The 17,567-nt window shown below is 47.9% G+C and overlaps 1 pseudogene; it reads left to right on the forward strand.

Annotated features, from left to right (window-relative positions):
- Nucleotides 1-12,405: 12,405 nt before the first annotated feature.
- LOC122421269 lies at nucleotides 12,406-17,135 on the forward strand (annotated as a pseudogene).
- The last annotated feature ends 432 nt before the right edge of the window (nucleotides 17,136-17,567 follow it).

The raw sequence follows: 17,567 nt of genomic DNA on the forward strand, positions 1-17,567 counted from the left end.
GCAAGTGACCAGAACGTTTTAGTGTCTAATAGGCATCTTCAGGTTTTATGTCCAAATGAGGCTCTTGGGTTCTTTTTGGTTTCTGCAGTGATTTTCCTGAGAGTTCCCCATATCATATAATGGAACCACTATCCCTCTGTTGATTCAGTCCAAAGCTTGATTAAAGTTAGGGCCTTGCATTTTTAAAAATTAGTTAATTAATTATTCTTTGGTCGCCCTGGGTGTTGGTTGCTGCATGCACACTTTCTCTAGTTGTGGCGAACAGGGGCTACTCGTTGTTGTGATGCCCGGGCTCCTCATTGCTTTCTTTGTTGTGGAGCGTGGGCTGTAGGGCACGTGGGCTTCAGGAGTTGCAGTGCATGAGCTCAGTAGTTGTGGCACACAGGCTTAGATGCTATGCAGCAGGTGGTATCTTCCCAGACCAGGGATCGAACCCATGTCCCATGCATTGGTAGGTGGATTCTTATCCACTGGACCACCAGGGAATTCCCTGGTCTAATGGTTTAGAAAGCTGAGCCCAACAAGTTTTCCCATATGGCCACCAGAGAGAACTGAGGATGTTTCCTTGGGCAGTGGCAGACCTCAGACAAGCAACTTTCCTGTCATTACTTTTCTTTACATCAGGACGGGACCTGCACGTGAGGCTGAGTGTTCCCCAGGACGTAGCTGCTCGTGGGCCTGCCAGGAGCAGCAGCATCGACTCCATCAGCTGGAAGTGTGCCTGCTCTGAGGTGCTCAGTCACAGGCTCTCAGAAACCCTTGTACATATTTGAGCAGTTCCTGTTATTGGTCTTGACTGTGAGGGAAGAAACGTGTTTGAGGGGGAAAAAAAGGGTGTTGGCATCTGCCAGTACCCTGGTGGTGGAGATTTTTTAAAAAATTATATTCATGGTGCACAAGGAAGAAAAAAGATGCCCAGAACAAACTGCCCTTTGAAGTTTGGGGAAGAATGGATATATGTATAAATATGGCGGAGTCCCTTTGCTGTCCACGTGAAACCATCACAACATTGTTAATCGGCTAAACCCCAAAGAAAATAAGATGTTTTAGTAAAAATTAAACTTTAAAGAGGGCTTCCCTGGTGGCTTAGTGGTAGAGAATCTGCCTGCCAATGCAAGAGACACGGGTTCGTCCTCGATCCGGGCAGATCCCACATGCCGCGCAGCAACTAAGCCCATGCGCCGCAGCTGTTGAGCCTGTGCCCAAGAACCTGGAAGCCGTGATCACTGGGCCCACGTGCACAACTACTGAAGCCCAAAGGCCCTAGAGCCCGTGCTCCGTGACAGGAGAAGCCACCGCAGTGAGGAGTCGGACGCCACAACTGGAGAGTAGCCCCTGCTCTTCGCAATTAGAGAAAAGGCCCGGGCAGCAACGAAGACCCGGCACAGTCGAAAATAAATGAAATAAAAACAAACTGCCCCGTGAATCACTTTCACTTTGGGGCTACCAAAGTACAGGTACGCAATTAGTCACAAGTTAACAAGGAAAACGAGGACGATGCGGGGATGCAGTGGTTGATAATGACCTGACCAGCGTCTCTACGACTCCTTAGCCGTCACATACAGGACAGTCTGGCCACCAGCAGGGCCGCCAGGAAACAGAGTGACGGGCCGGTGCAGGAGGTCCGGTGGAGGCCAGATCTCGAGTCTGTGTGCCCTGTTCGCTGGCCCGCTGCCCACCCGGTCTCGTCCACACCTTAGAAGCCTGAAGACCTCGATCCGGGTCAACTCTGTAAGATCACATCACTCTGGGCCCACCTGCACCCACCGCTCCTCTCTGGCCTCTCATCTAAGCTGGGCCCGTACTTCACCAGTCAGACCCTTCACTCTCAGCCCCCTTCGCTGCGCACAATTAAAAAGATTCTCTCTGGTCTCCACACAGGCTCCCTCATACATCTCGTCCTGTTCTTTCCATCCACCTGCTTGTTCAGTTAAGGGTCATGGGCTCAGACTTCCCTGGTGGTCCAGTGGTTAAGAACCCACCTGCTGGTGCAGGGGCCACAAGTTCGATCCCTGGTCTGGGAAGATGCCGCTTGTCATGGGGCAGCTAAGCCATGCAGCAACTCCTAAAAACCACACACCCTGGAGCCTGTGCTCCGCAACAAAAGAATTCATTGCAACGAGAAGCCTGCACACTGCAACTAGAGAGTAGCCCTCTCTCGCCGTAACTAGAGAAAGCCTGTGCATGGCAGTGAAGACCCAGTGCAGCCAAAAGTAAATAGAAAGTTAAAAAAAAATTTTTTTTTTAAAGAGTGATAACAGTCTCCAAGAGAGATCCTGGTTGATTCCACGTAGGAGTCCTAACTGTGAATTCTTGCATTTAAAATAAACATTTTTAAATGACTGTCAAATTCTTTCAGCATGAGATATTATCCATGTGCAGGGGCCAAACACACACACACACACCCACACACACAAACACACACACACACACACCCTTAAGGGCAGCTACAGGACCCTGCATAGGACCAGGCAGGCAGCAGGACAGAAGAGAGGCAATGAGCCATGTGATGTCCCAGGGACAGTTGCTCGGAGTCTGCTGTGAGGGCTGAGATGAGATTGTGATGGGCAGCTGGCCTGGGGACTGCAGGGAGGGGGAGGGAGCCAGGGAGCTGGGTACTGATGCCCAGGGAGGAAGCATTGCTATTCCCAACAGAGACCACGTCTGTGCGGAGCTGCCCCTACAGAGGGTCGCCATGGCCAGCCTGGCAGTGCCTTGGCCCCCACATCAACCTTTCCCTGGGGTGAGGAATTTTCGGTCTGTGCCCCGAATGGGTAGGATTGTTGTTGACGGTGACACCCAACAGAAACCTATGATTCCACACTCAAAATCTTGTGTCGGCAAAACAGGAAAACAGCCCTGTGTTCCATGTTAAATTTCCCAGGCAGCACTACCACATCCAAATGACAGAAAGTGCAGTCATTTCCTGGCTTCCTCCCCAGCAGGTCTTCTTGCAGACACAAGGGATGGATAACAATTGTCCCTGCCTCTTTCTTCTGCTCAGGCGCTGCAATCATCCCAGGAGATGGTTGATAATCAGGATATGGAGGCTGAGAGCCTGGTCGCACAGCCCACCAGGAGGGCAGGACTCAGCCTCCATCCTGGTGGGGTCAGAGGCGGCAGTGACCATTCTGACGACCTGGGTGTATCTGGAAAACTGAGGCCGTCAAACTGAGTTGCCCAAGTGTGGTCAGGACACAGACTTGAAGCAGGACTGGCTGAGGGAACAGAATTAAGGCACCTCGGCTAGAAGCAATGAAGTGGTGTTGTTTAGTCGCTCTGTCGTGTCCAGCTCTTTGCGACCCGATGGACTGTAGCTCACCAGTCCATGGAATCCTCCAGGCAAGAATACTGGAGTGGGTTGCCATTTCCTTCTCCTGGGGATCTTCCTGACCCAGGGATTGAACCTGCGACTCCTGCATTGGCAGGTGGATTCTTTACCATCTGAGTCACCCAGGAAGCACAGGAATGAAGTGAGAAATTCTCAGATGTTTGCAGGGACGAGGCTGGAGTCTCCGAGGAAAGCCGCCCACCCTCTGGTTCAGCGGCAGCAGTTGGGCAGACTGCACAGGCCATCATCTAACTGCTCTCCCTCCAGGAGCAGCAGCCTCTCCTCACGTCCACCTGCTGAATCTCACCTGTGTGCCTACATTGTCCAATCTACTTGAAGAGACTCTGGGATCTGTTTTCCTGCACTGGAGGGAGTGGGGAGGGGTGTCAAGCGTAGGAGTGGTGTCCTGAGAGGCGGGGTGGCAGGACCTCACCGTCCCAGCACCCTGGGTGTTGATCTGAGGTTGACGGTGAACCTGGGACCCCACCTGCTTCCTCAGGCCTCGGGAGAACCTGTACCGCAGTGATGGCCACATCTCCCCTGACTCTTCCTGGCATGGGGCTCCTGAAGTGCCCGGGAGGACTCATCTCCTGCTGTGGAGGGTCCATTCTGGAAGGTTCCTCAGCAGCCCAGCCAAGGCCACGTACACAGATCCTCAGTGACGGGGCCGCAGGCTCACAGCTGTTTCCCCCAGTGCCCGCGCCGGTGGCCTAGGTGTCTGGGCACCCGTGTCCATCCCACACTGCCCTCTGCGCTTGAAGCCGTCCCCTGCAGCAGTGACTTGGGTCCTGCGGTGGGTTCCAGGTCATCCGTCCACCCTGCCACCTCCTCCACATGAGGTTCTTCCTGGAGGACCTTGATGTCTGTCCCAGGAGCTTGGCCCTGAGCAAACCTAGAGAGCGATTGAGGGCTGGTGGGTGTGGCAGTGAACACACGGGCATTGGGCTCAGGTGATGGCAAAAGCGGAGCGTGAGTGCCCTCTAGTGGACTGATCGTGCTAGAAGAGGAGCAAAGAGGACCCTGGGGAGCTGAGACTGGGGCTGACCTTGGACAAAGGGCACAGTCGGGTTCAGGAGGCATATTTAGGGGAGATAAACTTACGGCTGCCTGTAGCTCCCAAGTGGGAAGACTAGTTTTCCAAAGGGGTTAGCCACATGTCAGAATGTCACCCTCTGGGTTATACTGAAAGTATGATGAGGGTGATTCTGTAGACACTGGAAAGAAACAATATGTAACAAACCCATACACATTGTCATTAGACAGGCTATTCTGATATTACCATCTGAAAGTCTTAACAATGAATACAAGACCCCTTATCATTTGGAAGAAATATCTTACTAAGAAGATTATATCATAGGAATTTCTCTTCTTTTTCTCTGCAAGGTATTTGCTTTACAATATTGTGCTGGCTTCTGCCATACATCAACATGAAGCAGCCACAGGTATATATGTGTCCCCTCCCTCCCGAACCTCCCTCCCATCTCCCAATGTTCACTGCAGCATTCTTCACAAGAGCTAGGACATGGAAGCAGCCTAGATGTCCAGTGCCATAAATGGATACAGAAATTGTGGCACATATGTAGAATGCAATGTTACTCAGCCTTAAGAAAGAATGCATTTGAGTCACTCTTAATGAGGTGGAAGAACCTAGAGCATATTGTACGGAGAGAAGTAAGTCAGAAAGAGAAGGAATTTCTTTTGATTTTCAGAATCATGTACCTTGGCATCATTCCTTAAGGATGAATCTATCCCCCATGATGGTGTGATCACTCATCTAGAGCCAGGCATCCTGGAATGTAAAGTCAAGTGGGCCTTAAGAAGCTTCACTAGCAACAAAGCTACTGGAGGTGATGGAATTCCAGTTGAGCTGTTTCAAATCCTAAAAGATGATGCTGTGAAAATGCTGCACTCAATATGTCAGCAAATTTGGAAAGCTCAGCAGTGGCCACAGGACTGAAAAATGTCAGTTTTCATTCCAATCCCAAAGAAAGGCAATGCTAAAGAATGCTCAGACTACAGCACAATTGCACTCATCTCGCACGCTAGCAAAGTAATGATCAAAATTCTCCAAGTCAGGCTTCAACAGTACGTGAACCGTGAACTTCCAGATGTTCAAGCTGGATTTAGAAAAGGCAGAGGAACCAGAGGTTAAATTGCCAAGATCCGTTGGATCATCAAAAAAGCAAGAGAGTTCCAGAAAAACATCAACTTCTGCTTTATTGACTATGCCAAAGCCTTTGGCTGTGTGGATAACAACAAAGTGTGGAACATTCTTCAAGAGATAGGAATACCAGACCACCTGACCTGCTTCCTGAGAAATCTATATGCAGGTCAAGAAGCAGCAGTTGAACTGGATATGGAACAACAGACTGGTTCCAACTTGGGAAACGAGTCCGTCAAGGCTGTATACTGTTACCCTGCTTATTTAACTTAGATGCAGAGTACACCATGAGAAATGCTGGACTGGATGAAGCACAAGCTGGAATCAAGATTGCCAGGAGAAATATCAATAACCTCAGATATGCAGATGACACCACCCTTATGGCAGAAAGTGAAGAAGAACTGAAGAGTCTCTTGATGAAACTGAAAGAAGAGAGTGGAAAAAGTTGTCTTAAAGCTCAACATTCAGAAAACAAAGATCATGGCATCTGGTCCCATCACTTCATGGCAAATAGATGGGGAAACAGTGGAAACAGTGACAGACTTTATTTTGGGGGGCTCCAAAATCATTGCAGATGGTGACTGTAGCCATGAAATGAAAAGACACTTACTCTTTGGAAGAAAAGTTATGACCAAAGTAGGCAGCATATTAAAGAGCAGAGACATTACTTTGCCAACAAAGTTCTGCCTAGTCAAACCTGTGGTTTGTCCAGTAGTCATGTATGGATGTGAGAGTTGGATCATAAAGAAAGATGAGTGCGGAAGAATTCATGCTTTTGAACTGTGTTGTTAGAGAAGACTCTTGAGAGTCTCTTGGGCTGCAAGGAGATCCAACCAGTCCATCCTCAAGGAGATCAGTCCTGGGTGTTCATTGGAAGGAGTGATGCTGAAGCTGAAACTCCAATAGTTTGGCCACCTGATTTGAAGAGCTGACTCATTGGAAAAGACCCTGATGCTGGGAAAGATTGAGGGCAGGAGGAGAAGGGAATGACAGAGGATGAGATGGTTGGATGGCATCACCGACTCAATGGACATGAGTTTGAGTAAACTCCGGGAGTTGGTGATGGACAGGGAGGCCTGGCATGCTGCAGTCCATGGGGCTGCAAAGAGTTGGACACGACTGAGCGACTGAAGTGAACTGAACTGAAACTCCTCGGGGGACTCCTCTGATGCGCCTGGTGCCCGTGCCCATCTTTTCCCTTGGGGTCTGCAGGTAAGGCCACACACACTCCTCTGCATGTCAGCAGACTCCACTGCCATCTGTTCCTCATCACTGATGTCACTATCGCCATCTTCAAGATTCATTTCTGTCTCATCCGGAACACCGTCTTCTTCCTCCTCCTCCTCCTCATCTTCCTTGGAAACATTCTTTAATGTGGCGAGTAAGCGATGGTAACCAGACACTTGTTCTGGTTCACTCTCTGCTTCACTTTCAGAACCTGAAGTATCTGAGCTCTCTGATAGTTGACAAGTCTGTGGTTTTGCTTCCTTTCTGGAAACTTTGTCTTAGAAGGCATGTTCCTCGTCGAAATCTCAAAGATGCTTCTGCGTTTAAGTCTGGGAGCCGAGCCGCTGGCTGCAGCTCCAGCTCCCACGTATGCCCATGGCAAGCAACTCAAATCCGCCCGCCCCTAAAACTTAGCTTTTTTCACCTGGAAGTAGTCTGGTGAACCCATTCACGGGGGGACCACCGACAGGGCTTTACGGCGGAAGGCCCTCAGTTGTCCTTATTTTGCCTGGGGGAATGGTCTCGTAAGCAGAAATTCACCTGTAACTCTGAGTCCACTCTGTACTGGGGGCACAGGGCTACACAGAAAAATATTATATCTAAACTATCCTAACCTCCACCACTGTTTCCTGGGAGAGAGAAGTTCTGGTGGCAGAACGTGGTGGGTAGGATATTAACAGGAAAGGATGACATTCATAAGAATCTTTACCCTGGGACTCTCCCTGGTGGTTCAGTGGCTAAGACTCCTTGCTCCCAGTGCAGCGGACCTGGGTTCCAACCTTGGTCAGGGAACTAGATCCTCATGCCGCAGCTAAGACTTCCAGTGCTGCAGCTAAAGATCTTGAAAGCCGCAATGAAGATGGAAGATCCTGGTGCTGCACCTAAGACTCGGCACAGCCACATTAAATAAGTAAATTTTTAAGAGTAGAATAGTACAGGAGAGCTTTAGTCCCTTCTGATATGATTAGGCCCAGATATCTAACAGATTGTTGACAAAGCTGAGCCTTTTCTCTTGATGCCTTGTAACCGCAGCCTGCCAGAAAGTTTAAGTCTTCTGAGGCTTGTGAACAAGCTTCCTCTGTATCAGTACAGAGCAAAATATCATCTCCACATTGTAACGCCACTGCTTTGGAGCTATTAAAGTTTTGTAGATCCTGTGACAAACTTTGTCCAAATAAGTGAGGACAGTCACAAAATCTCTGGGGCAAAACTGTCCAGGTTAAGTGAGAAGCTGGCTGCGTAGGGTCCTCAAAGGCAAATAGAAATTGACTTTCCTCTGCCAAAGACACTGAATAGAAGGCATCTTTCAAATCAATTACTGAGAAATATTTGGCTCGTTCAGGAATTTCAGACAATAGTGTATAAGGATTAGCTACTACGGGGTTTAAAGGAACCACTGCCTCATTTATTATTCGTAAATCTTGAACTAGTCTCCATTTACCATTTGATTTTTTTTTTTCATTTGATTTCTTTATACCCAAAATAGGAGTGTTGCATGGACTGTTACAGGGAATTAATAGTCCCTGTTCCATTAAATTCTCAATGATGCATTGTAACCCTTCCTTAACCTCAGGTTTCAGTGGATACTGCTTCTTATGTGGAAGGAAGTGTGGTCTTTGAGCTTGACAACTACAGGCATAGCATATTGTGCTCGACCCACAGATTTTCCATCAGCCCATACTCTAGGATTTACATTTTATTCAATTAAAGGAGGCGGAGGGGAAGGCTCCGTATTCATGAAAACAGAGGCATGGACCTTGCTCAGTATATCCCTCCCCAAAAGGGGTGAGGGAGACTCTGGCATGATCAGACACTCGTGTGAAAATAGCACAGAGTCTCAGTTATACCTTAAAGAAACACTGAAGTAATACCTTTTGGCTCATCCAGACAGTCCCATTACGGAAGCAGATCAGGAAGAAAGTGGGCCAGGGGTTTCAGTAAGCATGGAGTAACTTGCCCCAGTATCTAAAATGAAATCGATAGGTTGGCCCCCCACAGTTATTAATACCTGGGGTTCCTCAGGTGTAATTAGGACAGGAGCTTGTGTGGGGACCCCCGGGCACCTTCAGTCCTGATTGTCTTGAGAGTCCGACCCCTGAAACCTACGCCTCTGGGGGCAGTCTCTCCTCCAGTGTGGTCCTTTGCAGAAGGGACATGGAGCCGGGGGCGGCCTAGATGCCTGAGGGCAATCCCGCTTGAGGTGCCCCTCCTTTCCACAGTAATAGCAAGCCCGTCCCTTTTCACCTGGGTCCCTCTGGGCATTTTTCTCAGACTGTTTAAGAACAGTTTTCATAGCCATTGCAAGGGCTTCCGCCTGTTCCTTTGTCCTTTTCTGCCTTTCTTTCGTTTCTTCATATTCCGTACTGTAATAGACTGTCTGAGCCAGTTGTAACAGAGTATCTAAGGACTGATTTGGTCCATATGCCCGTTTTAATAGCTTACGGCGGATATCTGGAGCCGACTGAGTGAGAAATCTATCCTTTAAGGTCACTTTTCCCTCTTCACTTTCAGGATCAGTCTCAGTGAATCTATCAAGGGCTTCTCTCAGTCTAGCTAGGAATTTACCAGGAGCTTCCTTCTCCTCCTCTTCTGTGTCTGCAAATTTGCCATAGTTTAAAGGCTTAGCACGCGCCTGCCTGAGTCCTTCAAGAATACATCTGACAAAATGACTCTGATCCCATCTTCCTTTAGCTGTGTTGTAGTCCCAGTCTAGTTCTGCAGTTGGGACCGCCTGGTTTCCTGTGGGGAGGGCGGTTATCTCATCCTCCCTCTTCCCTACTGATTTGTTACCAAACCATTCATCTCCACAAGCAACCGCTTTTCCCAAAACTCGAGTCTATGAGTTGAGAGTCAGCGTTTGTCCCAAGATATACATCACATCCTTCCAAGTAAGGTCATAAAGCAGAGTAACACCTTTAAAAGCTCTAATGTATTTTTTCTAGGTCCTCTAAATAGTCTCCCCGATTCTCCTTGATTTTTTGTATTTCTTGATAAGAAAAAGGCTTATTAACTCTCATAGACTTATTTCTCCTGGTGAGTGTTTCATGAAGAGGCGACAGCTTGTGTGACTGTTCCTCAGTCTCTCTGGCTGCTCTGCGCATAGGATCCCAGGGATAAATTGGAGAAACCTGCTTTTCTTTATCTCTCTGTCTCCTATCCTCCATCTCATCTAGTAAAGTAGGAGGACAGGAGGGAGCTGAAGGCTTCACACCCAAATCTATACCCTTAGGACATAAGTCTGGCATATTTCACAGAGAGAAAAAGGGCAACACATATGCTACTTCTACCCATTTCCTTTGTTTTCTGCAGAACCGGTCTAATTGTAAAACAATGTTATACTTAAGAGACCTTCCAGCCTGCCACCGTTTTCCATCCTCCAAAGGATACCGTGGCCATGCAGTATCACATAGGAAGACCAGGTGTGTCTTCTTTAAGCCCTGGGGATCAAATCGATCCCAGTTTTTCAGGATACAGTTCAAAGGAGTGAGGCTGGAGTTGTTAGCTCCCATCTGTAAGACAGAAAAAAGCGACCAGTGCCCTCTTTGTACCGGAGGCATCCCTCACTGCTCTAGATGGGGGTGTAGACAGACTTTACACCAAAGCTTTTCTTTCCTGGTCGGACTTAGTCTGTCCCTTACCGACGCAGGCACCGTACTCGGCCCTCCCGGTTCTACCACCAAGACGGGGTGGGGATGCGCCAGGGGTAGACCTGATGGCATCCCTGACTGATGTCCAGCCCTTCACCATTACCGCTGATGCCACCCAGGGTGCAATCAGAGTAACCTTCCAGAATGCCTCCCAGGCTAAGATCACTGGGGGCACCGTTCGTCACCTGAGTGCCTGTGCACGACCCTCAGTATATTTCTGACCACAATAAGACTGATACAAACAGAAAACTGAGATGTTCCTTCCAAGCGTCCCCACACCAGTATAAGAGTCTCCTCTGGTCCACTAAGAGCCAGCGCTACCAAAGGAAAAAACCCCATTGCAGTTCCAATCTGAGTAACATTTAACCACTGAGATGCTCTTGGAGCCAGAGCTCCATCTAGCTTCCAAACTTTCCATGCCTAGCGAGGCTAGGCGCTTCCTGACTACCCATCCAAGTTTGGGACCTAAGTCATAGTACCCAGTAACAGCATGGATCACAAGTCCCTTGAAAGTCTGTGATCCGACAGATTAGGTTAGTACTTCTAACTCCAAGGAGTTAGGAAATGGTCAGAGACCATGAAGTTTGACTGAGAAAGGAGAGTTCGGTCCACACGCTTTGCCTATGTCTGGTCGGTCCCCGAAGGAGACATTGGGTGCCTCTTGGCATTGGCAGATGGTATAAACCCCCGACAGGTTTCTGTCATAAGCCGTATGAGCTCCCGCAGAACCGCAGAGAAGGGCTCCTCACTTGCTTCGCGCAAGGCGTGTCATTCCTTCACACAAGCGCACTGTAGAGTTACTAAAGTACAGCAGAAAACGTGTTCGCTAGAACAAAGAACTAGAGCTCCACACATCCTAACCTTGTCCTGAAGAATCCCGGACGAGCCCCCAAGATGAAAGGTTGTTGCTGAGTCACGCAAAGATGCCAGGATTCTTGGCCTCTGGAGGCGAAGAATTGAATCCAGGGCCAGAGATGAGGCTTGATCGCTCAGAGCTTTTGTGTAATAAAATTTATTAAAATAGAGAAAGCTTCTGACATACACCTCAGAAGGGGGCCAGAAAGAGTACCCCCTTGCTAGCATTACCCATGGAGTTACATACTCTCAAATTAGTTATTACAGTGAATCAAAAGAATGTCTGGAGGTTGTAAAGATCTCACCAGACCTACTCCCATAATTTACATTTTGAGATAACAGGATTAGCCGGAAGGTTTTTTCCAGAGACTGTCCTCAAGCAGGATACATTATTGTTATATAATCCTAGGAATGTAGAGGCTAAAAAAAGAATTTGTCCTTTCTTCCTCCTTGAGAATTCAAGATCCTCTCTCCCTGGGGACCCCTAGACTACCTATCAACCTGCCTAGGAAATGCCTCTCTCACTAATATGATATTATACTAATATAATATTATAATATTCAGAAAGCTGTAACAATATATTAAGACAGGCCAAATCTGAGCCTTTTTGTCACTGGGCCTAAAACGTTCACATCAGGAAGCCTGTGGAAGGTTTCTATGCACCCTTTTCATTCCCCCATTATCCTCTAGGCGCCCATTTCTCCTCTGGGCTCCACTGGTATACATCCTGACTGGGATGTGATTTGATTTCAGAAATTGCCTTCTCAAACCATCCAGTGCCACCGCAGCCTCTCTAAATATTCGGTTACTGAGCAGGATTTTCTCCAACCCTGTCTGGTCTCAAGTCCACAATGTGAGCCCGTGGACATCCACTCCCCTCCCCGTCTCTCTGAACAAGATCTGGACTCCAGTCCCTTGGCCTCCACCCCCGACAGAGGGCTCCTGTCGACTCGCACCCCCACCCCTGCGCTTTCTGCTGGAGACCCACTCCCTCTCTAGGGTCCACGGTAGAGACCCTGGGCTGGACATCAGGCAAACCCACCAAAGAAACAGACCATCCACTGCACTGCATTGACTTATATCTTAATTTTACTCCGGTATCAGATTTCGATTTTTTTCTCTTTACGTTGTACATGTAGGGCGCCACAGGTCGGGGGAGTGGGGCGTGGACAGGGTGTTTTGGGATGCGAGGAGAAGGAGTCTCATTGGCTGGGTTCAGAAATAAGAATGTGAAGCAGAGAACGTGGCGATGTAGCCATCTGCAGCGTTTCACAGGGAGTATTCACGAGGCACGAGGCTTCCCATTTCAAAGAAAACTAAAGATTCAGCAAACTTACAAGATATTGCTTTGGAGGGAAACGAAGGCTCAAACCTCAGGCAAATCCCAGTGCACAGATCGGTACCCTTGTTGCAGGAAGGAGGACCCCTTCCAAGGCTCGAACCTCGGCTCTTGTCTACCACTGGGAAATGCACTGTCGGAGGAGACACAGGTGCTGACCAAGCAAGAGATTTTCTTGGGAGAGGGCACCTGGGCGCAGAGCCATAGGGGAAGGGAACCCAGGAGAACAGCTCTGTCACACGGCCTGCAGTCTCGGGTTTTATGGTGATGGGATTAGTTTCTGGGTTGTCTTTAGCTGATCATTCTGACTCAGAGTCATTCCTGGTGGTGCAGGCCTTCTTCAGCCCAGATGGATGCCAGAGAGAAGGATTCTGGGAGGTGGTCGGACATGTGGTGTCTCCTTTGGACCTTTCCCAAACTCTTCCGGTTGGTGGAAGCTTATTACTTCAGTGATCCTTACCAGAACCTCCTGTCATAAAACAACTCATGCAAATGTCTACTATGGTGCCTGGCCAGGCTGGGCAGTTTCAATCAGTGTGCTTCCATGGGCGTAGGCCTGCCTAGCAGAACAGAAGTCTCTCTCTACCCCACGTAAGTCAAGGTATTTTTTTTTTGCCTGAAACCAGCACTCACCCTTGTGGTAACAGGAATTTAGTTTGAAACTGTTGGCTCCTCTCAGAGATGAAATATACAGGGGCCAAGCAGGAGACCTAACAGGATGGTCATCACTGGTCCCCAGAAACAGGAGGCAATATTTGGGGTGAGGGCTGCAGGGTTTGTGACTTTTTTGTTTGTTTGTTTTTTGGATCGGTTGATGGTAAGGCAGCAGACCCGTGCTCCAGGAATCTTGTGTTTAGTCTGAAGTTACCATCCTCCACCTAGGTGGGGGTTCTGGTTCAGTAGGAGGACTCAAAGATATTGTTAGGCATATTTCTTTGAGTAAGAACCAGGACCCTGTCTGGAGGCTGTACCACCCTTTGATTGTTTCTCCTGTGTTTCTATATCCCCTCCCTTCCCTGATTAGCAATTGTTTGAATAACCCTTTGGAACTCAGGGAAGGTCAAGGAGGCTGAATGAAGCCTAGATCCTCCACACAAGAAACAGAGAACACAGAACAGATTTGTACTCCAGAGCCCCACAGAATCCTGCTCAGTTTTAATTGAGGGAACTAGGCAACTATGACTGTGATAACTTCCTGTCAAAATGGGGCATAGGACTGCCTCAGCTTGGAGAATAGACACTGAATTGGAAGTATTCCTGAGTTCTAAGTGCTAGATCTGAGTCTTGTGTGGTTAAAATCTCAATCCCCTGGCCTGCCATTTTGGTGTAATAGACTCAATTAGAAGTAGTTGAAGGAGTGATAACTGGAATTTGAATAGATAAAATAAATCTCATTTCTTTTTAGAAGAATAGGCCTGAAACCCAGTCTGCACTTCCACTTTGGGGAGACTTGTAGCCAGGTAGCCAGTTGCCTAGTTTGGTAAAAAGTAAGGTTGCACTTAGTAGCTTCCAACAGACATTGTTTTGAGAATGGTGGCATCCAAACCTGACACGACTCAGGAAACTCAAGTGCTTAGCAATACAAGGTCTAGTCTGAAATAACACCCATAGTATCAGCTAGTTATTTCCCAGGAGGGCTGAACTATAGCTCCTCTATTTTGACTCTTAATTCTAAGATTTTCCTTAATAGCCAAGGCAGATGTTGCCATTAATGACGTCAGTGTTTCTCCAGGGAAGAGAAGATGCAAGAATTGGCACTCATACAATCTTCTCCTGAAAAGATCTAACTATTTGAAGGCCTGTTCTGCCAGTTTTCCCCAGAGCACAGAGTGCCTCATTTCTGATTTTCACCCTGAACTCCTTTGAGGGGAGTTGAAAGTCAGCAGTTGCAGTGGCCATGATTTAATCCTTGTAGGTGTAGACGGCAAGTGTCAGTTTTCAGCTGGCAGAGCCCCTTTTTGCTCATATACTTGACCATGATTCAGAGGGGGCATTTCATGACCATTTGATCCCATGGTGCTGAGAATGTCCGTTCTCAGGTTTGGCAAAGATTTTGTTGACAGGCCACTCAATGTGCTGTTTACTGGACTAGGTCATAAAACAGTATCCAAGATCTAGCTTGATTTTCTAAGCTTAGTTGTGAATTAGATATTACAATATAAAACTGACTCATTTATAAAAAAAAAACAGTTTGAATAAATAAAACTTTTAAAAGAACTTTCCGATTTTTCAAAATTTTACAATTAAAAGTCAAAATAGAGTAGCTATGGTTCAGTCTCAGGAGTTAGAGATGGTCGAGATAAGTGTTCCTAAGAACAGAGCCAGAGCCCTGGTCTCAAGGCACAGGGAAAGAAAATCAGGTTCTAACAGAATGGTGGCAGGTCTAAGCCAAATGATGGCCAAACAAAGCAAAATGGCCAACATAAAGGACGACACAGAACACAGAGTTGAAACACACACATATAAACCTGGCAGTTCTCATTGGACACTCCCTTAAATACAAGAATAGGGTCTCTCAAAAAACCTCCTATAGAGACACAGAACTTCAGATCCAAGTACTAACAGAGTAAAGGAAAATATCTCAGATCTTCAAAGATTTCAAAGGGAGGAAAGGAAGCCAGGTTGAAAGAAGAAGGGGGAGGACTCGGGAGAAGGCGGCAAAAGGGATGGCCTTGCAGATATCTCCTGCCACCTGCAGATACCCAGGTGTTATGGGACTTTACCCTGGGCCTCCAGACAAGGGAGGACTGGATCTCGGCCCTGCCAGAGTCAGACCAGAGCAGAACCAGAATTCGAGTTCTCTGCCAAGAGGAGGTGATGACTTTCCAAACCTCAGCTCAGGCTGAGGCCCTTCGACGAGATTCCTGCATCCAGGATGGGGACACTAGAAAAAAGGGGAAGGAGAGGAAAGAGAGAGGGAAGGGGAGAGAGGTCAATAAAGTCTCTTGTTCCTTACCGGTCGGGGCACTCTGGCCAGTGCTCTGTGTCAGGAGGAAACCAGGGACAAACAGGTCCCGGCTGAGGCCGCTGGGTCTGGTCCATTGGCAGGCAAGCTGGCCGCTGAGTACCCTGAGTGGTCAGGCTGTCAGTTGCAGCCAAGAAGGATCCCACCAGACTCGCCATGTGTTGTGTTGTAGCCACGGCTTCCCGGAAACAAACTCACTCAGAAGGACGATGCAGATAGTGGAGTGCAGATTACTACACCGGCGGGCCCAAGGCAAAGGCTCCTCTCAGCCGAGGACCCCGACCAGCTTTTGTGAAAAGCTTATATACCCTGAGTGTACTTGCTCAAACCCACCTCCCCAGATTCCTTGAAACTAGTCTGGACAAGGTAAAAGAGAGCTAAGATCAAAGTGAACCCATGATTCATGTGTCACAAGACTAGATAAACAGTGGACATGTATCAGTCGGACTGTGGTCATATCCCAAAAAACATAATGGCATTTACGACTTTGTTCTGTTACAGAGATAATTAGCATATTCTTTTAGGCAATGGAGAGTCCAAGTACCAGTCCTGAGGCTCTTTGACCCGGGGGTCTGGTTTCCCATTGGTATGCCACTTCTAAAGACACCGGGCACAAAGTTCAGAGTCCATTGGGAGGGTGACCAGGCGTGTAGCCTAGTGTTCGCAGCCTGGCCTGAGACGGAGCCCAGCTCTGTCTGCTTCATCCTCCAGTTGCAAGAAGGGGGACCCCTTCCAGGGCTCGAAACCAGGATCTTGTCTAACACTCGGAAATGAATCGACCGAGGAGACACATGTGCTGACAAAATGGGAAGTTTTCTTGGGAGAGGGCACCCGGTGGAGAAGGGAACGCGAAGGGGAAGGGAACCCAGGAGAACAGCTCTGTCACACGGCCTGCAGTCTCGGGTTTTATGGTGATGGGATTCGTTTCTGGGTTGTCTTTAGCCAATCATTCTGACTCACAGTCCTTCCGGTGGTGCAGGCCTTCTTCAGCCCAGATGGGTGCCTGAGAGAAGGATTCTGCGAGGTGGTCGGACATATGGTGTCTCCTTTGGACCTTTCCCAAACTCTTCTGGTTGGTGGAGGCTCATTAGCTCCCTGTTCCTTGCCAGAACCTCCTGTCATGAAACAACTCATGGCAATGATTACTAGGTGCCTGGCCAGGGTGGAATCAGTGCGCTTCCCCTAACACCCTGATCACCTGCACCATCTCTACTTAGCTGGAGAGGAACGACTCAGCAGGCAGCTGAGAAAAGCTGACCAGTCCTGGTTAGAACAAGGTGAGCAGTCTTTCCCAGAAGACCGCCAAGGTCCCACTGACCTGGCTTTGTCAGAAGGCCATTGTAGCACGAGAATATACTCTATCAAACAATCCAAAGAAACCGTCAAACCAAAAGGCACAGGAAGAATAGGAGCAAGCTACACGTGCTGCGAAGAAACAAGAATTTGAGAGGCAAAAACGAGAGAGAAGAGACGCTCCAAGGCTCTACAGAAACAAGAAAATGGAAGTGTTCAAAATGAGGAGCCAGAAGACTCAAAATGGACAGCCAAAGTCAAATTTACAAATGGAGTATTTTCCACGAAACTACAGGAAAAGAAGGGTAAAAATCTAGGGTAAAAATATCTACTTGCTATTAAGTACTTTTGTATAGGGACTGTCCCTCCTAACATGTAACTAAATGTGTCTACATAAACTGGGTGTGAAGGGATAGGAAAAAATAAACCGGTGTAGAAGTCATTCCTTTTTCAAATACCTTCAATTCTCGTTCATAGTTCATGTGATCGTTTTCCTGGAGATGCAATAAGGACGTCAAGTATCATTCAACAAATTGTTTCCAAATTGTTTCAAACGTTGTTCAAACCGGATTTCTACATATTCCTTCATCAGGATCTTTCTGAAGAACCTGATATGACATCTTGGGTGCAATGTAAACGGGAAACCAGGTTCTCATAGCACCAGCAATCTTTCCTGTTAAAAACTTCAAAATAGGTTTAATTGCACGCAGACAAATCAGTTTAATAAATTCCTTTAACACATAAATGAA

The sequence above is a fragment of the Cervus canadensis genome, chromosome 18 (assembly GCF_019320065.1).
Source record: "Cervus canadensis isolate Bull #8, Minnesota chromosome 18, ASM1932006v1, whole genome shotgun sequence".
Lineage (NCBI taxonomy): Eukaryota > Metazoa > Chordata > Mammalia > Artiodactyla > Cervidae > Cervus > Cervus canadensis.